Below are 24,634 nucleotides of genomic sequence, written 5' to 3'. Positions count from 1 at the left end.
ACTGGACTGTGGGACATAAAGTGATACTCATGAGGAGTGTGCCTCTTAGCTCAAGTAGATACAAGAGACTAAACAGGCAGCTTCTGTCCGAAGGTGAGATGGGAAGGCAGAGAGGGTTAGGAGCTGGTTGAATGGACATGGGGAATCAGGGGTGGAAAAGAGGTTTGTGTTTTCACAGTATGGGGAGAGCAATTAAGGTCACATAATAATGTACGCATAAATTTTTGTACAGGAAAAAATAAAAAAAGAAGCCGTTAGGAGCCAGAGGAAAGGAAATAATAAGAATTAGAGAAAGATTAAATGAAATAGAGAATAGAAAAACAATTCAAAGAGTGAACAAGACCAAAAGCTGGTTCTTTGAAAAGGTAAATAAAATTGATAAAACATTGGCCAAAATGAGAAAAGAAAAACAGGAGAGGAAGCAAATATCCCGTTTAAGAAATGAGATAGGTGATATCACAACAGACCCAACTGAAATTAAAAGAATCATAACAGAATACTTTGAAAAACTGTACTCGAACAAATTTGAAAACCTAGAGTAAATGGACACATTTCTAGAAACTCACTACTTACCTAAACTAACACAAACAGAGGTAGAACAACTAAATAAACCCAGGACAAAAGAAGAGGTTGAAAATGTAATTTAAAAAACTCCCAACAAAAAAAAAAAGCCCTGGCCCGGATGGCTTCCCTGGAGAATTCTACCAAACTTTAAGAGAAGAGTTAACACCACTACTTCTAAAGGTATTTCAAAGCTTAGAAAAGGACGGAATATGCCCAAACTCATTCTATGAAGCCAGCATAACCCTGATACCAAAAACAGGTAAAGACGCCACAAAAAAAGTAAATTACACACCAACATCCCTCATGAACATAGAGGCAAAAATCCTCAACAAACTTGTAGCTGATAGAATGGAGCAATATATCAAAAAATAACTCACCGTGACCAACTGGGATTCATACCAGGTATGCAGGGATGGTTCAACATTAGAAAACAATCAGTGTAATCCATCACATAAATAAAACAAAAGATAAGAACCACATGATCTTATCAGTTGGTGCAGAAAAGGCATTTGACAAAGTCCAACACCCATTCATGATAAAAACTCTCAGGAAAATACGAAAATGGGGAAATTACTCAATATAATAAAGGACACTTCTAGAAAGACAACAGTCAACATCATCATAAAAGGATAGAGTCTGAATTCATTCCCCTTGAGAACGGGAACCAGACAAGGATGCCCTTTATCACCATTCTTATTCAACATCCTGCTGGAGGTGCTAGGCAGGGCAATTGGGCTAGAAAAAGAAATAAAGGGCATCCAGATTGGTAGGTGAAAAGTCAAAGTATCTCTTTTTGCAAATGATATGATCTTATACACAGAAAACCCCAAAGAATCCACAAGATAACTACTGGAACTAATAGAAGATTTCAGCAAAGTTTCAGGATACAAGATAAACATACAAAAATCAGTTGGATTTCTTCACACCAACAAAGAGAATCTCGAAGAGGAAATCACCAAATCAATACCATTTACAATAGCCCCCATGAAGATAAAATACTTAGGAATAAATCTAACCAGAAACGTAAAAGACCTATACAATGAACACTACAAGACACTACTGCAAGAAACCAAAAGAGACCTGCATAAGTGGAAAAACATAGTTTGCTCATGGATAGGAAGACTTAACATTGTGAAAATGTCAATTCTACCCAATGTGATCTACAGATACAATGCAATCCCTCCCGATCCAAATTCCACCGGCATTTTTTAGTGAGATGGAGAAACAAATCACCAACTTCATATGGAAAGGGAAGAGGCCCCAAATAAGGAAAGCATTACTCAAGATGAAGAACAAAGTCGGAGGTCTCACACTACTTGATTTTAGAACCACGGTAGTCAAACCAGTCTGATAATGGTACAACAACAGATGCATAGATCAATGAAACAGAATTGAGAATCCAGACATAAATTCACCTGCCTATGAGCAGCTGATATTTGACAAATGCCCAAAGTCCATTAATTGGGGAAAAGACAGTCTCTTTAACAAATGGTGTTGGCATAACTGGATATACATCTGCAAACCCTGAAATAGGATCCACACCTACCACCATGCACAAAAACTAACTCAAAATGGATCAAAGACTTAAATATAAAATTGAAAACTATAAAGATCATGGAAGAAAAAATAAAGACAATACTAGGAGCCCTAACACATGGCATAAACATAATACCAACCATAAGTAACAATGCACAAGCACCAGAAGAGAGACTAGATAACTGGGAGCTCCTGAAAATAAAACACTTATGCTCATCCAAAGACTTCACCAAAACAGTCAAAAGACAACCTACAGACTGGGAAAAAAAATTTTGGCTACTACAAATCTTATCAGCTTCTAATCTCTAAAATCTACAAGATACTGCAAAACCTCGACAACAAAAAGACAAATAACCCAATTTAAAAATGGGCAAAGGATATGAACAGGCACTTCACCAAAAAAGATACTCAGGCAGCTAACAGACACATGAAGAAGTGCTCATGATCAGTAGCCATTAGAGAAATGCAGATCAAAACTACAGTGAGATATCATCTCACCACAACAAGGCTAGCATTAATCCAAAAAACACAAAATAATAAGTGCTGGAGAGGTTGTGGAGAGACTAGAAGACTTACACATTTTTGGTGGGAATGTAAAATGGTACAACCACTTTGAAAATCGATTTGGCGCCTCCTTAAAAACCTAGAAATAGAAGTACCATCCCACCCAGCAATCCTGCTCCTTGGAATATATCCTAGAGAAATAAGAGCCGTCACACGAAGAGATATATGCACACCCATGTGCACTGCGTCACTGTTCACAATAGCGAAAAGATGGAAACAACCTAGGTGCCCATCAATGGATGAATAGATAAACAAATTATTGTATAGCCACACAATGGAATACTATACAGCAATAAAGAACAATGATGAAGCTGTGAAACATAACATGGAGTAATCTGGAGGGCATTATTCTGAGTGAATTTAGTCAGTCACAGAAGGACAAGTATTGTATAAGGCCACTATTACAAGAACTCGAAAAAAGGTTTAAACACAGAAGAAAACATTCTTTGATGGTTACGAGGGTGGGGATGGAGGGTGAGGGTTATTTACTAACTAGATAGTAGACAAGAATTATCTTAGGTGAAGGGAAGGACAGCACTCACTGCAGGGGAAGTCAGCACATCTGGACTATACCAAAGCTAAGAAGTTTCCTGACTACAATCAAACACTTTGAGGGACAGAGAAGCAGAGGTAGGGGTCTGGGGACCATGCTTTCAGGGGACATCTATGTCAATTGGCATAACAAAGCTTATTAAGAAAATGTTCTGCATCCTACTTTGGTGAGTGGGATAGGGGTCATAAAAGCTTGCAAGCGGCCATCTAAGATGCATCAATTGGTCCCAACCACTTGGAGTGAAGGGGAACGAAGAACACCAAAGACACAAGGAAAGTATTAGCCCAAGAGACAGAATGGACCACATAAACCAGAGACTTCATTAGCCTGAGACCAGAAGAACTAGATGGTGCCTGGGTACCACCAATGACCACCCTGACAGGGAACACAACAGAGACTCCTTGATGGAGCAGGAGAAAGGTTGGGTGCAGAACTCAAATTCTAGTAAGAAAACCAGACTTAATGTTCTCACTGAGACTGGAGGAACCCTGGAAAGCATGGCCCCTGCATTCTCTATCAGCCCAGAACTAAAATAATTTCAGAGGCCAATTCTTCAGACAGGGATTAGACTGGACTGTAGGACATAAACTGATACTTGTGAGGAGTGTGCCTCTTAGCTCAAGTAGATACAAGAGACTAAACGGGTAGCTTCTGTCGGGAGGTGAGATGGGAAGGCAGAGAGGGTTAGGAGCTGGTTGAATGGACATGGGGTATCAGGGTTGGAAAGGAGGTGTGTGTTGTCACAGTATGGGGTGAGCAATTAGGGTCACATAATAATGTATGCATAAATTTTTGTATGGGAGGCTAACTTGAAATGTAAACTTCACTTAAACTACAATAATAAACCAAAAAAAAAAGAAAAAAAAAACAGCAAATTTCCTAGAAGACTACATCTATGAACTTCTTCTGGTAAAAAACACTTCATAAAAATAAATAAAAATTTAATTAATAAACTTGCTTGATACAATATCTATATAAAAATTTTTATTTACAGACACACGTGTCAAACAGAAAATGAAACTAAAAAATACAATTTAGAATAAATCAAAAATATCAAATATCTAGGAATAAATCTATGAATATATGTGCAAGAACACTCCCTAGAAAATTATAAAATATTGTAGGTAAAAGTATAAGAAAGCCAAAGTGCAGTGGACAGAAGTGATATACTATGTTTATAGACAGGAAAACACAACAGTGTACACAGGTCAAATGATTTATAAAATCATTTTGCACCTAATAAATATAACATTTTTGTGGAAATGACAAGCTGATTCTAAAATATATTTGGAATGCCGAATGCCAAGATGGATATGACACTCATAAGGAAGAAAAAGTTGTGGGAACTTGTACCAAAGAATAAGACTTCTTATGAATTTATAGTTTTTATGACAGTGCAGTATTAGTGTAAGTTTAAACAAAGAAGCTAATGAAACTAATGAGAGAGTCAAGCAACTAATTCATACATATATGAACACTTGATTTACAACAAAGTTGGCACAGCAGAACAGTTAGGAATTCGTGGTCTCTTCATTAAATAGTCCATGTCAATTGGCTATCCATATGATATGAAACTTAACACCAACCTCATAGCCAACACAAAGACAATTATAGGAAGATTGTATATTTAAATGTTAAAGATAATTCAGTAAATTTTACTGAAGTAACTGGAGAGTATATTTATGGCCTTAGATTAAGACAATTTCTTAACAGGGCTCAAAACATACTTACCATAAAGAAAATATTGATAAATTAGAATATATTAAAATTAAGAACATCTAGTCATCAAAGGTCACTTTTAAGGGAATGGAAAGGCAAGTCAGTCAGTGAAAAATGAACTTCAAAAAGTGTATAACCAGCCAACGGCTTGTATCCAAAATGTATAAAGAACCTTACAAATCAGTACAAAGACAGATAACACAATAGAAAAATGGAGAAAAGATTGGAGTTGTCAAGGATTTCATTTTACTTGGATCCAAAATCAACACCCATGGAAGCAGCAGTCAAGAAATCAAAAGACGCATCACACTGGGCAAATTTGCTGCAAAAGACCTCTTTAAAGTGTTAAAAAACAAAGATGTTACTTTGAGGACCAAGGTGGGCCTGACACAACCCATGGCATTTTCAATCGCCTCATATACATGTGAAAGCTGTGCAGTGAATAAGGAAAACCAAAGAAGAATTGATGTCTTTGAATTATGGTGTCGAAGAAGGATATTGAACATACCATGGACTGCCAGAAGAACAAGCAAACCTGTCTTGGAAGTAGTACAGCCAGAATGCTCCTTAGAAATGAGGATGGCAAGACTTCATCTCCTGGACTTTGGACATGCTATCAGGAGGGACCAGTCTCTAGAGAAGGACATCATGGTTCATAAATTAGACGGTATGAAAAAGAGGAAGACCCTCAAAGAGACAGATTGGCACAGTGGCTGCCACAATGAGCTCGTACATGGCAACAATTATGAGGATGGTGCAGGACGGGGCAGCGTTTCTTTCCGTTGTACATGGGTTGCTCTGAGTTAGAACCAACTCGATAGCACCTAACAACAACAATAACATGGGAAAAGTATTGAACGACACAGGAAGCATCAGAAGATGAAAGGAATACACAGAGTCACTATACCAAAAAGAATTGTTCAACGTTCAACCATTTCAAGAGCTAGCATATGTTTAAGAATAGATGGTAGTGAAAGAAGAAGTGCAAGCTGTTCTGGAATCCCCATTCTTCTAATGTTATCCATAATTTTTTATGATCCACACAGTCAAATGCCTTTGAATAGTCAATAAAACACAGGTAAACATCTCTCTGGTATTCTCTGCTTTTCAGCCAGGATACATCTGACATCAGCAATGATATCCCTGGCTCCATGTCCTCTTCTGAATCTGGCTTGAATTTCTGGCAGTTACCTGTCTATGTACTGCTGCAACCGCTTTTGAATGATCTTCAGCAAAATTTTACTTGCGTGTGGTACTAATGATATTGCTGGATAATTTCCCAATTTGGTTGGATCACTTTTCTTTGGAATGGGCACAAATATGGATCGCTTCCAGTTAGTTGACCAGGTAGCCGTCTTCCAAATTTCTTGCAATAGACAAGTGAGCACTTCCAGAATTGCATCCGTTTGTTGAAACATGTCAACTGGTATTCCTTCAATTCCAGGAGGCTTGTTTTTCGCCAATGTCTTCAATGCAGCTTGACTTATTCCTTCAATACCATCAGTTCTTGATCATATGCTGTCTCCTGAGATTGCTGAATGTTGACCAATTCTTTTTGGTACAATGACTGTGTATTCCTTCCCTGTTCTTTTGATGTCCTTAGAGTCCTTCAAAATTGCAACTTGAGACTTGAATTTTTTCTTCAGTTCTTTTAGCTTGAGAAATGTTGACCGTGTTCTTCCCTTTTGGTTTTCAAATTCAGGTCTTTGCACATTTCATCATAATACTTTACTTTGTCTTCTGGAGCTGCCCTTTGAAATCTTCAGTTCTTTTACTTCATCATTTCTTCCATTCCTTTTAGCTACTCTGTGTGCAAGAACAAGTTTCACAGTCTCTTTTCTTTCCTGTCTTTTTAATGACCTTTTGCTCAACTATTAGATTGATTAGTATGGTTGATTAGTAGATTGAAATATGAAGGATCTATCTGAATCTTTCACTTCAGTGAATACATTTCCCAATCTAGACAGACAATTTGCTTTGTTTATGGACTCTTTGTTTTAACAACAAATTAAAAATAACAGTAAAAAGACTCACATGTTTTATGAATAAAATATAACTTTTGTGTCCTGTACATGAAGTATAGTATCTGATCAAAGCTGGAAGTTAAAATTGTAGATAAGGAAAAGTTGTCAAATTTGATTAGGACTTTTATTCATGAAATTATAGTTATGTTTTCTGTGACGTGTTCTCCACAATTTTTCTGCATAGTTTGAGGTTTCATAAGAATCTAAAAGTCAGTATTCCCTTAAGAGACCCAGTCCACAAGGTTGTTTATAATTATGTGTCTAAGAAAATATACTTATGTATTTTTGAACATTTTAAAAATCAGAACCTAAAAAGTATTATGAGAAACTCGACTTCCCTTCACCTTTGCATTATCATTTGACTTTAAGTGGTGGTATCGACTTAATAGATCCTTTAATTTATCATCCAAGGTACATTTTATTTGCCACATGTGGCTCTACTTTATTTGGAATCTTACTAAAATTTAAAATTATTAAAATGAAACTTAGGTTTCTATTTGAAGATCTTCTAAAAACATGTGCTACCCTTAGTACAAAAAATGATTCCCTTTGACTAAATTCATTACCGAAAGCCTTGGCAAAATATTGTTGTTTATTTACTCTTTGTGAAGAGAGTACATTTTAAATCACTAGGTTAAATTTAAAGGACAATATGAAGTAGTGCCTTTAAAACTACAGCTAGAAACAGGGCTCATACTCTTTTAGGCCAATTATAGACCTTGTCACACTCAGATTGGAGCTAGAAGACCAAAAGAGAAAGGTTAGTAAGCAGGCCTTGATTAAAAAATCTGGCAGGTTTTTCAGCTTGGACCGAAGCCAAGAGGCCAGCAGTTGTGTTCATCCCTGGCTGAGCAAGTTGCAGTACTGGAGAGCACAACCTGAGAACAGTGGTTTGTACAACAGGGACAGCAAGACAGAATCACAGCTAATTAGAATTCCAGTAGGCTTTATCAACAGTTCTGCAAAATACAGTAATTAAGCTGTGACTGGAAATATGCCACTTTAATGTTGTGGAGATGATGCAAACTAGCTTAAAATTACCCAGTTCAAAAACAATCACTTAAAAATATTCTTTAAAATGATACATGTAATGTATCTTTGACTACTATGATTTTTGTAATTACTTCAACCAAAGCCAAGACTAATATAATTTCTCAATAAAGACTGTGATAGGTTCACTTACTGGCTTGCTTTTGTGCAGAGTTTTCTGGACCAAAAAGGATCAGATTGAATGAAAAATATTGCTATCGTAAAATAAAAAGATCTGTATGTCCCTGTAGGTAGGGCAATGTCATCTCAGAAATAAATTCATATTTAGGATATTTGAAATAGTTTTTGTTAATGGAATTCAACGAAGGAATTTATTCATAATTACTTTAATAAGTTTATTTTTATAGGCTGACCATGAACTGACTCTAAAAACTAAAAGGGGAAAAAGAAAGGTCTTATAAACTGTGCCTCTACTTTTAAGTTCTGTTGTGGGCCTGATTTGATCAGCTTCACAAGAGGGAAATGACACAGATGACATTCTGCTTTTAAGCTAAGCCGTGTGTGTGTGCATGCACGTGTGTGTGTGTGTGTGTCTATTTCTGTCTTTTCCAGTGAAGTTGGTCTAAAATACCTAGTCTAACATTTATAGAAGCAAAACTACACACTTTGCTTTTAATGTGTAAATTATAAAATTTATAAATGCAATAAAATTCATAGTAGATTACTTGGATCAAAGCATAAAACATTAAGAAAATCATCCATAGTTCTGTTGATACACACTGCAGAGAATTTTGGTGTGATATAAGTGAAAAATCCAACCATGTCATCTACACATTTAAACTCTTTTAGTTACTGAACATCTCAACTTGGCTCTCCAAACTAGGCTTGTGCAGTACTCTGGGGAATAGTATGTCAGTAAGAGTGTACACACAAAGAATGTGTAAAACAAAATAAAACACATAAAATTTAAAGTGTGTAGCATCCCAACAATCATTTGAGCATGGGACAATACTATTTAATAGCACAATTTTCAAATAAATTATTTTAGAACAGGTTTAACCATTCACAGAATGATTGTGAAGACAGTACAAAGAATTTTCTTATATTCCACACCCATTTTCTGCTATTTTTAACATCTATGTTAGTGTGGTACATTTGTTACAATTAATGAATCAATATTGATACATTATTATTAATAAAGTTCACATTTCATTTAGATTTCTTTAGTTTTTACATAATGTTCTTTTTCTGTTCCAGAATCCCATCCACAATACCATATTACATTTAGTCCTTGTATCTCCTTAGGCTCCTCTTGGTTGTGACAGTTTCTCAGACTTTCCTTGTTTTTGATGACCTGACAGTTTGAGGAGTACTGGTCACATATTTTATAGAAAACCCCACTATTGGAATTTGTCTGATGTTTTTCTCATGAAAATCACAGAGGTAAAGTGCCATTTTCATCACATCATATGATGGGTACATACTATCAACATGGTTTATTACTGTTGATGTTGACCTTGATCACCTGGCTAAGGTACTGTTTGTCAGGTTTCTCCATTGTAGAATTGCTCTTTTTTTCTTCTTTCCACACCGCACTCTTTGGAAGAAAGTTGCTACTAAGAGTCCACACTTAAGGTGTCAGGAGTTATGCTTCGTCACCTTACGTACCTATGAAAATCATTTGGGAAATTTGCCTCTTATTCCCCATTTTTTTATTTAGTCACTCATTTATATTAGTATGGACTCATGAAAATTTATTTTATACTTTATCATCCAATACTAATTTTTTTGTTGTTTTTTTAAATTGTTACAAGCTTTGTCTATTGGAAACTCTTTTAGTTGGCTCCTGTGTCCCTTTGCCATACTCCCATCAGTATAGGATTTTTTTTTTTTTTTTTTTTTTTGGCGGGAGCACTTCCTTACTTTCTGGCACTACAAATGCTCTGGGTTCATCTTGTATATATTCTTCCCCAGTCCTCAAATTAGCCATTTCTTCAAGAAACCCTGGTTGCTTTTATTAGAGAATATTAGAAACCAAAATCTGGGTTCTTGTTCTGCTCATTGCTACTGGAGTGTCATTACTTCTAGTCTCTCTCAGATGACAGAGCAAGGAACTATATGTGTGCATATTAACCTGTGTGTATATACATATCTATAAATATTTCTATATGTAATCATCCATATACATATTAAGCAACATATGAGCTCACATTGATATCTCCAGCTTTAATCCATTACCACATGGGATTTTGACTGGAATTAAATTAAATTTATAGATCAAGTTGGGAAGACTTGACATGTTAACAATATTGCACCTTCCACGCTGTCTTAGTTTTCTAGTACCGCCATAACAAAAATATAACAAGTAGATGGCTTTAAAGGACAGAAATGTATTTTCTCACAGTTTTGAAGGCTAGAACTCCAAACTTAGAGCGTCGACAGGGTTAGGCTCTCTCTCTGCCAGATCTAGGGAAAAATCCTTGTCTCTTTAAGCTTCTATAGCCTTGAGAATCTTTTGGCATTCCTCAGCTTGTAGAAAGATTCTCACATGGTGTCTTTGCCCTGTGTATGTATCTCTCCGAGTCTGTTTTCCCTTTTCATAAGGGACCACCCAGAAGCAGAAGTGATATGACCTCATTAACTCTGGTACGCCCTTACTAATATAACAAAAGAAAATGCCTGTTCCCAATCATGGTCACATTCACAGGTACAGGTGTTAGGATTGCAACATATATTTTGAGGGGACACAAATAAATCCATAATACACTCCATAAACATGGGCTAGCTCTCCACTTATTTAGATCTTCACTGATTTCTTTCATCAGAGTTTTGTAGTTCCCCCCAACCCCGAGATCCTGTATATACCTTGTGAGATTTATACACAGGTATTTCATTTCTTTTGGTGCTTTGCAAAAGATATTAATTTTTTTAGTTTTATATTCCCATTGCTGGTATATAAGAACCAAGTTCATTTTTGTATATGAGCCTTGTATCTAATGACATTGCTATACTCACTTATTTGTTCCAGGAGCCTTTTTTTTGTCATTCTTTGAGACTTTCTACATAGATAATCATGTCATCTGAGAATAAAAACAGTTTTATAACTTCTAGTATAATCCATATAAATTTTATTCTTTTCTGTCTTACGCATTAGTTTCCAATACCATAGAACACTCTTTAATATCTTCCAACAGTGTTCTAGGCGACTCAAGTTGGAAAACACTGTCCCTCTGAAGAATATCCGAACTCCTTCATGTTATATACTGTCCTGCATGATCAATTCCTTCTCACTCCTGCAGCCTCATCACTATTTCCTACTTCAATATATATTTCTCCAACAACACTAAATTATGTAAATTTATTTCAACCCCCACATGATTTGTTGATTTTTCTTATGCTATTTGCCCTAGAACACGTTTTCCCCTAAGCCTTCTCTTTATTAAGTCTACCTTTCTTCCTTTTCACCTCATGTATCATTTCTCTATCCTCAGCACTTAGCATAGTGCCTGGCCATATTAAACACTTGATATTATTTAATGAATAAATAATTTCCATAATAAACAATTGAACAAGTCTTTGAAAAGAAAACACAAATTTTAAATCAATATTCACTAATGATTTATAAATTAAGCACTTTTTAATGGAAATAAACAAGTAATTAGGCAGTTTCTTTTTTATGTGAAAAAATATAGTAAACAAATTTGCTCATATTAGTCCATAATCATTCTTTATCCTCATATAAACTTGGTCAAATGATACTTCTACATGAGTGCCTTTTCAGATTGAATTCAAAGATAATGCTGCTGATGAAAATCTTTTCACAGAGAATAAGAAAGATAAATTATTACTCTTCAATTTTATTTATGCTATTTTTATAACTTCTATTTTAACCACCAATAGGTTCCAAAAAATATTACTAGTGGCACTGTTTACTAAATATAATTTCTCTCTCTCTCTCTGTATAAAGTGCATAAAGAAATATATGAATAACTGTCATGGAAAAAGCCCCCTTAGAAGGCTTTAAGTTTGAAAATCTATATTTCAAATAATTTAGTACATTTAAAAATGAAATTATATATTAAATGAAATTATCCGAGCATATTTTCCTCTTCCATTTTGATATTACACAATAGAGTAAGATTCACAGCTATGACTGAATATTAGAGAATATATCTAATAAGATTTTTACTTGAATAGCCAGGTATTTGGGATATACATCCTTCAGGCTTGGGTTATAGTCAGAGCAAGGAAGATCTTTTTGAAGAAAACCTTAAGAAAAACTACATATTCAGAGACAAATTTTATATTATTAATATGTTTCACTCTATTCATACATATGAGATACAGAATATTAAAATCTAAAACATTGCTCAAACTGACAACAGTTATTAAGCTGCTTTGTGTGTTGAAAGGAGCAATTTGAGGATGCGCAGAGTAATTGACAAGCTGCACAGATTTTTCGTAGTAAACTTTTGTCATGTAAAGATGAAATCTCTTTTGACATAAACAGTCCTTTGAGCCTTTTATTAAATAACACTCTGGTTCAAGAGCAGCTATTTTCATGTATGAAAATGAGTTTCGTGGCTTCAGCCCAGGTCCTAGCAGATGTTTGTTCATACTGAAAATATTTTATTTGTTTGTACATTTGGTGTAATTCTTGGAGAATATTCTGTACTCAGCATATGGTGCATTTGGGGTAAGGCAGGATTTTGCTTCCCAGAGAGAGTCAAACAACAAATCTTCCTTGACAGGCATGGCAGAATTTTTGTAAATTGCTGCAATTGCCAACTCCTAGGCAATCTTGAACCACAATTTAATAGCTCTTGTCAAATCAATGATATTAATATCCCACATGAAAATAGCTGCTTTTGAACCCTAGTATTTGCTTTTGGTGAATCAAAGACAGAAAAAACTCTGAGAAATATTTTCTCACCTAGCTTAAAAACACATATATACACATGCATATACATATTATATAAAATACACATATATACACATGCATAAAAATATTATATAAAATACACATATATACACATGCATATACAGATACACAGAATTCCAATATAACTTCCTCATCAAAGTCTCTTCCTTCATATTGTTTGATGATATAGCATGAATTGTAGTCTGTTACTCCTTTTATTCTCAAACAACAAGCATATAAGTCTCATTAATGTAGAAGGAACCAGGTTAATTTATTATATCAAAATTAAATCCTTATTTCTTCATGATGGATAGATATAACTTAACAAATAATCTTTTGTCTTTGGTAAAAATATGAACTTCTAGGTTATAAACCTCATCATTAAATACTGGAAAATTCTGGGGATATTTTTCCCCACAAAATTACTTACTCTGTATTCAACTGTGAAAAAAATTGACTTTATCTACAAAATTAACTTTATCTGTAGCCTTATAGATAAGGCTATCATATATATATGATCTACACATCACAGCAAATTTAGTTCATTGCTGTAAAATCTATAATACTAGGTTTAACTTCACTAGTACTGTCTTAGTCATCTAGTGCTGCCGTAACAGAAATACCACAAGTGGATGGTTTTAACAAAGAGAAGTTTATTTCTTCACAGTCAAAGTAGGCTAAAAGTCCAAATTCAGGGCGTCAGCTCCAGAGGAAGGCTTTTTCTTTCTGTTGGCCTACATCTGTTCGGTGTTCCCCCAGACTAGGAGCTTCTCTGAGCAGGGACCCCAGTCCAAAGGACATGCTCTGCTCCCAGCACTGCTTTCTTGATGGTATGATGTCCTGCTGTCGCTCTGCTCACTTCTGTCTTTTATATCTCAAGAGATTGCCTCATGACACAATCCAATCTTGTAGATTGAGTCCTGCCTTACTAACACAACTGCCACCCATCCTTCCTCATTAACATCATAGAGGCAGGATTTACAACATATAGGAAAATCACACAGTACCAGGAATCATGGCCTAGCCAAATTGACACACACAGTTTTTGGGGGACATAATTCAATCCATGACAAGTACTAACTTCAAAAGTACTCCTAAGTTGTAGCCCTCAGCATCTGGTACCTGCATTCTCAAGATTTCTTTTTTACTTATAAGACCTATTGCCTTAGAAATTCTTCCTGTCTTTCAAGGATTTTCTATGAGAAAAAAGGACTCAATTTCTTCATCTATAGAGCTTTCTCACAGCGTAAAGAATAACAAATATTTACTGAGTCCTGACTATGGGCCAAGAGCTCTGTTAAGTCTTTTTTAATTTATTACTTCCTTTAACCTTGCAAACACTGTGATGCATGTTCTGTTTTTCTCTTCATTTTACAGGTGCAATAACTGAGGCATAGAAAGAGTAACTTGCTCAAAGTCAAATAGGTAAGAATTGACAATGTTTAGACTAGAACCAAAGAGTCCATGTTTGTAACCATTCTACAATGAAAAGGGAGCCCTGGTGGCACAGTGTTTAAGCACTGGGCTTCTAACTGAAAGATCAGAGGTTTGAAACTACCAGTTGCCCCATGGGAGAAAGATGTAGCAGTCTGCTTCTGTAAAAAATATTTACAGCCTTAAAACCCTATGAGGTAGTTCTACTCTGTTTTATAGGGTCGGTATGAGTCAGAATAGACTCGATAGCAATACATTTTTTTACAATGAAAGATAGATGATGATAAGAATTCATTCATTTAATCATTCTACAAATATGCTAGACATTATTCTAGACAATTTATGTACATTATTATCTCCATTTCTTACTGGAAAAAATTGCAAGGGAATATTTTTTCAAAACAAAGCCAGGATTCAGTTTCAGACCTATCTAAGCTCTTTCCTATATACCTAAAAAAACAGATGAACAGATGAATGATTATGAAAGCAACTTCAATGCTCATTAAAATTGGTGCTATATTAATACAGACATCTGTAAAAATCTCCTAGCTAGCTAATTTATCTATTTTTCCTATTGTGGTATTTCTGTTATAGCAGCACTAGATGACTAAGACATGATATGATTACATGTGATTAAATCAGTTTTCCTTGGCTATAGATTATCTTCCACAATGTAATATAATCACTTTTCATAAAGTAACCTGATGTAATCTAATGAATCAATCAGTTGGTGTCATACTGGTGTAGGATGGATCCTAAACTTAATCATACACACATGTACACACACACATGGTAAGACAGACAATGTGTGAGAATTTTCTACAAGCAAAGGAATACCAAGGATGACAGGAAAACACCAGGACTAAGAGGGAGACTTACAGAAGGAATCAACATAGCTGAGACCCTGATTTGGACTTCTAGCCTCCAGAAATGTGAAAAAATACATTTCAGTTCTTTTAAACCACCACTTGTGGTATTATTGTTATGGAACCACTAGGTAACCAAAACATATAGTATTTGAATTATATCTCAATAAAGCTATTTTTAAAAGTCGGGGTCTGGTATTTACACTTCTATGGATTTTTGGCCCATTATTAAACTCTTCTGACATTTTTGTTTCACTTTTTGAAATGGTAATATTATTAAAATTGAGAAATTGTTGTGAGGATTAATTTAGTAGTATATTGGAATTGCTAGCACATTTCACAGAAGCAGAAACAGAGTGGGACCAAATATAGGATATTTCAGTGAGGAACTTTAAAATAACTATGATAAATATATATTAAAGGATCCAGTGGAAAAGGTTGACAAAGTAAATAGGTGGAAAATTTCAGCATGAGGAAGTAAACTTTTAAAAAGAAAAAAAAAGGAATTTCTAGAATAAATACAGTATTAGAAATAAAAAATTCATTTTATGGTTTTAATGGCTAACTGGGCACAGTAAAGAAAATGACTAGAGACCTTCAAGACAGATAAATAGAAATTATACAATTTAAACAAAAATACAAAATAGTGAATAAAATGGTAACAAAATATCCAAGTTCAGTGGGATAATATCAAATAGACTAACACAAAAGTAATTTGAGTCTTAAAAGAGGAAGATAGAGATAATACGGCAGAAGGAATATTTGAAGAGCTAATGGCAAAGAATTATCCAAAAATGAGGAAAGAAATCAACCACCCAATCCAAGAACCACTGAAAATTCCAATCAGTATAAATGGAAGGAAGACCACATACCTAGGGATCATAGTTAAATTGCTAACTCCAAATATAAAGAGAAAAATTTAAGAGCATCCTAGGGAGTGAGACATTACACGTTATGACAGCTGATATTATGAGAAAAAAAGGAGGTCAGAAGACAATAGAATGGTATGTTTAAAGTGCTGGGGATGGGACACAAGTCAACCAAGAATTCCATAACCAATGAGAATATTCTTCAAAAATAAATACAAGACTTCCAGTTTCAGCACCAAAATGGAAAGAGCTTGGAAGTCATCACTTCTATCCTTACAACAATTAAAAAAAATTGACAAACTGAAAATGAATGACTTTTTTTGGACCCATCAGAGAAGTGGAGTCATCAAAAATTAAGAAAAAAGAGCATACATCCTGACACTCCTCACTAGGCTGTGCCTACTCACTTACTTATAAAGACTACAGTATTGAAAGGAGTGAGAGAAACTTTATAGTTGGAGAAACCTGGCAAAAACTACCCTAGCCTGGAAAACATACTCATCACATGGCTGAGGTAGTGTTTACCAGGTTTCTCCACTATAAAGTTAATCCTGCCCTTTAATACTATAGTATTGAAAGGGCCGAACATTATCAGTAATTCACAAGTTGATAGCATGTACTCTTGATATAATGACATGAGAATGGCATTTTACCCCTGGATCCCATAACCCCAGCCTAATCTCAAGAAAAACATCAGACAAACTCAAATTGAGGGTGAGGGTTTTCTACAAAATACCAGTACTCCTCAAAACTGCCAATGTTAGCAAACACAAGTTTGAAAACTTGTCAGTGTTTGGAGAAGCCTAGAGAGATATGACAGCTAAATATAATGTGTCTCTTGCATGAGATTCTGTAATAGAGAAAAGACTAGGCAAACACTTTATAACTTTTCTCTAAATCTAAAACCATTGTAACATTACAGTTTATTAAACAGAATAAAATATAAAAGCTGAAAAAATTAGCCTTCTGCAAAACTGTACTACAAAAATACAAAAGAATTTCTTCAGTTGGGAGAGAATTAAGCCAGATGAAAGTCCGGATACCTAGTAAGAAATAAAGAACACCAGAAAAAATGAAGTAAAAGAGCTGAACAGAAGATTTCAAAGGGCTGCTTGAGAAGACAAAGTATTATAACGAAATGTGCAAAGACCTGGAGTTAGACAGCCAAAAAGGCTCAACATTTCTCAAGCTGAAAGAACTGAAGTTACAATATTGATGGGATTCTATGGACAAAATATTGAATGACACAGGAAGCATCAAAAGAAGATAGAAGGAATACACAGAGTCACTGTATCAAAAAGAATTGATCAACGTTCAAACATTTAAGGATGCAGCATATGATCAAGAACCAATGATACTGAAAGAAGAAGTCCAAGCTGCACTGAAGGGATTGGTGAAAAACAAGTCTCCAGGAACTGACAGAACACCAATGGAGATGTTTCAACAAAAAGATGTAGCACTGGAGGTGCTCACTCGTCTACGCCATGAAATTTGGAAGACAACTACCAGGCCAACCGACTAGATATACCATACCATATTACCAAACAATGATGATCCAACAGAGTGTGGAAATTATTGAACAATATCATTAATATCACACACAAAAAAAATTTGGCTGAAGATAACACAAAAATGGTTGCGGCAGTACATCAACAGGGAACTGCCAGAAATTCAAGCTGGATTCAGAAGAGGGCTTGGAAAAAGGGATATCACTGCTGATGTCAGATAGATCCTGGCTGAAAGCAGAGAATACCAGAAAGATGTTTACCTGTGTTTTACTGATCATGCAAAAGCGTTCGACTGTGTGGATCATAACAAATTATGGGTAACATTTCGAAGAATGGGAATTCCAGAACACTTAATTGTGCTCAGGAGGAACCTGTACATAGACCAAGAGGCAGTCATTAGTACAGAACAAGGGAATACTGCATGGTTTAAAGTTAGGAAAAGTGTGTGTCAGGGTTGTATCCTTTCACCATACTTATTCAATCTGTATGCTGAGCAAATAATCCGACAGCCTGGACTATATGAAGAAGAATGCAGAGTCAAGATTGGAAAAAGACTCATTAACAACCTGTGATATGCAGATGGCATAACCTTGTTCGCTGAAAATGAAGAGGAGTTGAAGCACTCACTGATGAAGATCAAAGACTACAGCCTTCATTATGGATTCCATCTCAATAAAAGAAAACAAAAATCCTCACAACTGGACCAATAAGCAACATCATGATAAACGAAGAGAGTATTGAAATTGTCAAGGATTTAATTTTACTTGGATTCACAATCAACACTCATGGAAGCAGCAGTCAAGAAACCAAAGATGTATTGCATTGGGTAAATCTGCTGCAAAAGTTCTCTATAAAGTGTTAAGAAGCAAAAATGTCACTTTGAGGACTAAGGTGCACCTGACCCAAGCCATGGTATTTTCAATTGCTTCATATGCATGCAAAAGCTGGGCAATGAATTAGGAAGACTGAAGATTTGATGCATTTGAATGATGGTGTTTGCAAAGAATATTGAATATACCATGGGCTGCCAGAAGAACGAACAAATCTGTCTTGGAAGAAGAACAGCCAAAATGCTCCTTAGAAGGAGGGATAGTGTGACTTCGTCTCACATATTTTGTCCATGTTATCAGGAGGGATCAGTGCCTGGAGAAGGACATCAGGCTTAGTAAGGTAGAGAGAGGGCCAGCGAAAAAGAGGAAGATCAACAAGATGGGCTGACACAGTGGCTGCAGCAATGGGCTCAAGCATAACAATGATTGTGAGGATGGAGTAGGACTGGGCAGTGTTTTGTTCTGTTGTACATAGGGTCGCTATGAGTCGGAAATGACTCTACAGCACCTAACAACAACAGAAAGATTAAATAGGCAGTTAAAAAAAGACTTTTTATTATCTGTAAAGGATCTTTACTTGTTTAAAGCAAGAGTTAGCAAAGTACAGACTACGGTTCCAATTCAACTCACTTGTTATTCTTGAAAATTAACTTTGAGTGAAATCCAGCAATGTGCATTTGTTTATGGATTGTCTATGACTGAGGTAAACAGCATAGACAAGTAGTCTCAATAGGGAATGCATGACATGTAAAGTCTAAATTATTTGTTATCTTGCCCTTTATACTAAAGCTTGTCAATATCTAGTTTAAAGCATACGTAAGTACAATGTAAAATGTGTTCTTTATCGTATGTACAATTAAAATATATTACAACAGAGCTCAAGGACTGAGAGAAAAAAATGGAGCTATACTGCCATATGTGAAGTGGTATAACTTTACATGAAGGTAGACTGTGATGTGTTAAAGATTCATATTTTAAGAAAGTAACATCACTGAAAAGAAGCACAAGGAGTAATAGCTTAAAATTCAGTAAATAGATAAAATGCAACACTGGAAGTTTACTCAACTGATCCAAAATAATGCAGGAAAAAACTGAAAGAATAGAAGAAAGAACAGATAAAGAAAATAGGAAACAAATGCATAGATGATACACTTAAATCCAACCATATCAAGAATTATATTAAGTGTGAATGGAATAATCATTCCAATTAAAATCAAAGATTGTCAGAGTGGATTAAAAAAAAAAAGAAAATCAAAGTATGTGCTGATTACAAGAAATACACTTCAACTCTAAAAACATGGGTTGAAAGTAAAAGGAGAAGAGATTAAACCATGCAAATACTAAGCATAAGAAATATAATGTGTCTCCATTATTGTCTGACAAAATAAAAACAAACTTCCAGACGAGTACTATAAAATAAAGGATAGTTGATAACAATAAAAAAGATCAAATCAAAAATACATGATAATCCTAAATTATACTTAATCACAGAGCCTCAAGATACAGGAAGCAAAGATTGATAACATTAGTGGGAGAGAAATAAATCCATAACCATCGATAGACCTCTGACCTTCCCTCTCTCAGAACTAGATAGAACAGGTATTCAATAAATCAGTAAAGTTACAGAAGATTTGAATACACTATCAATCAAATTAAACTAACTGATATTTATACAGCACTATCCAATAACATGAAGCCCTGGTGGTGCAGTGGTTAAGAGCTAGGCTGCCTACCAAAAGGTCAGCAGTTCAAATCCACCAGCCGCTTCTTGGAAACTCTATGGGGCATTTCTACTCTGTCCTATAGGGTCGCCATAAGTTGGAATTGACTCGACGGAAACTTTTTTTTTAATACAATAACAGCAGAATTACATATTCTTTAAAAGTGTGCTTGGAATATTCACCAATTTAGGCCATATGTTGAGTCATAGGAGACGTTTCAGTATATTTTAAAGGATTCAAATCATAGAGTATGTTCTTAGACCACAATAATATAAAGTAAAAAATAAAATAAGACATAAGAAAAAATGCCAAATATTTGGAAAATAATCGGCACACTTTTATATAACTTAAGGGTCAAGATTCCAATTCTAATAATCAAGAGGTAGCTCCTATCAAACTTCTGCACTTAAAACCTACTATAAACGCTGAACAACAACAACAAACCACGCAAAGGTACTAGAAAACAATAAAAGCAGAATGGAAACTGGAAGGGAGTCTATACTTGAAAGAATAAAATGGCACTGTGTGAGTTTCCCATTTTTATGTCTTTTTGCCCAGAGGGCAGACTCAAGTTGACACCGTGCAGGGGCAGCTAAACTGGGACAGAAATGCTATGGTGTTACTGGCTTGAAGAACATGAAGAAAGAGATCACAACTACCACAGAAGCTGAATCTTGAAGGGGACATGCCAGGACAGAGAGATACACAGATGGAGGGCTCTGTATAAATTTATGGGTGATCTCTGAACTAAACGTGTATGGTGCAGATTCTAAGCAGTCCAGCTGGCTCTAAAGAACTGAAAAAAAAAAAAAAAGTTAACTGCTGCCCAAAAAAGTGGAAACAGAGTTTGAGTTAAGCTATGATGACTGCTTATTCAGAAGAACATAAGAGATTCACAATGATGTATATTCACCATGTCCAGAGACATTCCAAAATTACTAGACATACAAAGAAACAACGAAACGTTGTTGTTATTGTTAGGTGCCATCGAGTTGCTTCACACTCATAGCGACCCTACATACAACAGAATGGAACACTGCCCAGTCCTATGCTATCCTTACAATCATTGTTATGCTTCAGCCCATTGTTGCAGCCACTGTGTCAATCTACCTCATTGAGGATTGTCCTCTTTTTTGCTTACCCTCTACTTTGCCAAGCATGATGTCCTTCTTCAGGGACTGATCCCTCCTGATAACATGTTAAAAACATGTGAAATGTATTCTTGCCACTCTTGCTTCTAAGGAGCATTCTGGCTGTACTTCTTCCAAGACAGATTTGTTCATTCTTTTGGCTGTCCATGGTATATTCAATATTCTTCGTCAACACGATAATTCAAAGGCATCAACTCTTCCTTGGTCTTCCTTATTCATTGTCCATCTTTTACATGCATATGAGGCAATTGAAAACACCATGACTTGAGTCGGGCACACTTTAGTCTTCAAGGTGACATCTTTGCTTTTTAACGTTGATTGTGGATCCAAGTAAATTGAAATCCTTTACAACCTCAATATTTTCTCCATTTATCATGATGTTGTTTATTGGTCCAGTTGTGAGGATTTTTATTTTCTTTATGTTGAGGTATAATCCATATTGATGGCTGTAGTCTTTGATCTTCATCAGTAAGTGCTTCAAATCCTCTTCACTTTCAGCAACTAAGATTGTGTCATTTGCATAATGCTGGTTGTTAATGAGTCTTCCTCCAATCCTGATGTTGCATTCTTCTTCATATAGTCCAGCTTCTCAGATTATTTGCTCAGCATACAGATTGAATAAGTATGGTGAAAGGATATAACCTTGACACACACCTTTCCTGACTTTAAACCCCTTGTTCTGTTTGAACAACTGTCTCTTGATCTATGTACGGGTTCCTTATGGGCACAATTAAGTATTCTGGAATTCACACTCTTCACAATGTTATCCATAATCTTTTACGATCTACACAGTCTAATGTCTTTGCATAGTTAATAAAACACAGGTAAACATCTTTTTGGTATTCTCTGCTTTCAGCCAGGTAAACATCTTTTTGGTATTCTCTGCTTTCAGCCAGGATCCATCTGACATCAGCAATGATATCCCTTGTTTCACATACTCTTCTGAATTGGGCTTGAATTTCTGGCAGTTCCCTGTCAATGTACTACTGCAACCGCTTTTTAATGATCTTCGGAAAAATTTTACTTGGGTGTGATATTAATGATACTGTTTGAAAATTTCCTCATTTGGTTAGATCACCTCCCTTTGGAATAGGCATAAATATGCATCTCTTCCAGTCGGTTGGCCTGGTAGCTGTATTCCAAATGTCTTGGCATAGATAAGTGAGCACTTCCAACACTGCATTCTTTTGTTGAAATATCTCAGTTGGTATTCAGTCAATCCCTGGAGCCTTGTTTTTTGCCAATGCCTTCAGTGCAGCTTGGACCCCTTACTTTAGTACCATTTGTTCCTGATCATATGCTACCTCCTGAAGTGTTTGAACGTCGATCAATTCTTTTTGGTATAGTGACTCTGTGTATGCTTTCCATCTTCTTTTGATGCTTCCTGAGATGTTTAATATTTTCCCCGTAGAACCCTTCAATATTGAAGCTTGAGACTTGAATTTTTTCTGCAGTTCTTTCAGCTTGAGAAATGTCGAGTGCGTTCTTCCCTTTTGGTTTTCTAACTCCAGGTCTTTGCACATGTAATTATAATACTTTTGTCTTCTCAAGCAGCCCTTTGAAATCCTCTGTTCAGCTCATTTACTTCATCATTTCTTCCTTTCACTTTAGCTACTCAGCATTCAAAAGCAAGTGTCAGAGTCTCTTCTGACATTCATTTTGATCTTTTTTTTCTTTCCTGTCTTTTTATTGACCTCTTGCTTTCTTCATGTATGATGTCCTTTATGTCATTCCGCAACTTGTGTGGTCTTTAGTCATTAATTTTTAAGGTATCAAATCTATTCTTGAGATGATCTCTAAATTCAGGTGGGATATACTCAATGTTACCTATACTCAAAATAAAAGGAAATTACTGGGGGCTGACCTCAAGATAGCCAAAATGATGAAATTAGTAAGAAGAATTTTAACTTATCTCTTTTAACTATGATCAAGGAAGAAAGAAAAATTTCCTCATAATGAATGCACAAATAAGAAATCCTAGCAGAGCAATGAGAACTATAAAAGAGAATTAAATGTAAATTTTAGAACTAAAATATACACTATCTTAAATTAAAACAAAAATCACTTGATAGGCAAAGTATCAGCTTGGAGATGAAAGAAGAAAGAGATGGTGAACTTGAGGGAAGACAGAAGTTTACAGGGCAGATAAAATTCAGCAAGATAGAGCAATAGAAATTATCCGATCTGAAAAATGAGGCAAAAAAAGAAAAGGTTGGGAAAAAAACAGGGTCTCAGTGAATCAAGAGATAATGTCAATAAATATAATATACTTATTATTGAAGTATAATCTACTTGTTTTTAGAGTCTCAGAAAGAAAGAGATGAACAGGGTAGAAGTCATCCTTGAAAAAAAATTGTTGAATATTTCTTTAATTTATCAAAGACTTAAATTTCCAGATCCACAGAGTTCCTTATTTAAAACAAAACTAAGGCAGGGCCAAGATGGCAAAGTAGTCAGAGGGTTCCAGTGGACCCTCTTACAACAAAGACCAAAAAAAACAAGTGAATTGATTATATATGGCAATCTGGGAGCCCTGAACATCAAAGGCAGAGTTGAGGAACTGGACTGAGTGGCAGGGGGAGGGAGAGACGGTTCGGAAGCAGCAAGGAGTTGCCAGACCTGACCTGGTGAGAGCCTAAACCTTTCAGGCCTGATAAGCTCAGGGGTGAGTGGTGAGGCAGGCAAGTGGCAGTGCTCGGGAGGCGCGTTTTCTGCACTGGAAGAGACCCAGTGCCAGAGAGTCTACATGGCCATCCAGAACCGGTGAGAAGCAGCCCTCATCGGCAAAAGATAAGTACTTGCGTAAGGCCGACTACGTGGATCAGAAACACCCCCCTTACGGAAAAACCTCTCTCCCATTTACCTCCCCTCTCCCTGCTCTGTACTAGGTCCAGGACCAATTTTAGCAATTGCTGAGTTCCCTAGGCCAGAAGTAGGATCTGTCACATGCCCAGAGCCATTTTCCCTGCCTTGGAGAGTGAACAAATTAACATACATGGGAAAAAACAAACTGCCAGCTCCCCTAAGCCAGGAACCCAGGGTAGGCACAGCTCCTTTGCCTAGGCACAGGCATAAGGGATCCACGGACTTTGAGCGCCTTTCCCCTGCATAGACTGGTGTGAGCCCATTTCAACAGTGCAAGGTATATACCTGAAGTCTAACTTGAACTAAAGTATCTAATTGGTCTCAAAGATTTCACAGAACAGAATCTTCTGAGCATTTTGGGTAATGTTTGCACTGTACGTATCTCTTCAACTGTGGTAAAGGTACATACAATGGTTCGTAATAACAAATGGGTGCTACTTTGTGATGTGCATCAAAACATTATTATTACTGTATTATTCTGTTAAAGATGTTTTAGTATATCTTGAAGTTTTTAAAATG

Source organism: Trichechus manatus, unplaced genomic scaffold (assembly GCF_000243295.1).
Source record: "Trichechus manatus latirostris isolate Lorelei unplaced genomic scaffold, TriManLat1.0 scaffold00051, whole genome shotgun sequence".
Taxonomy (NCBI): domain Eukaryota; kingdom Metazoa; phylum Chordata; class Mammalia; order Sirenia; family Trichechidae; genus Trichechus; species Trichechus manatus.
Note: the sequence above shows the minus strand (reverse complement) of the source record.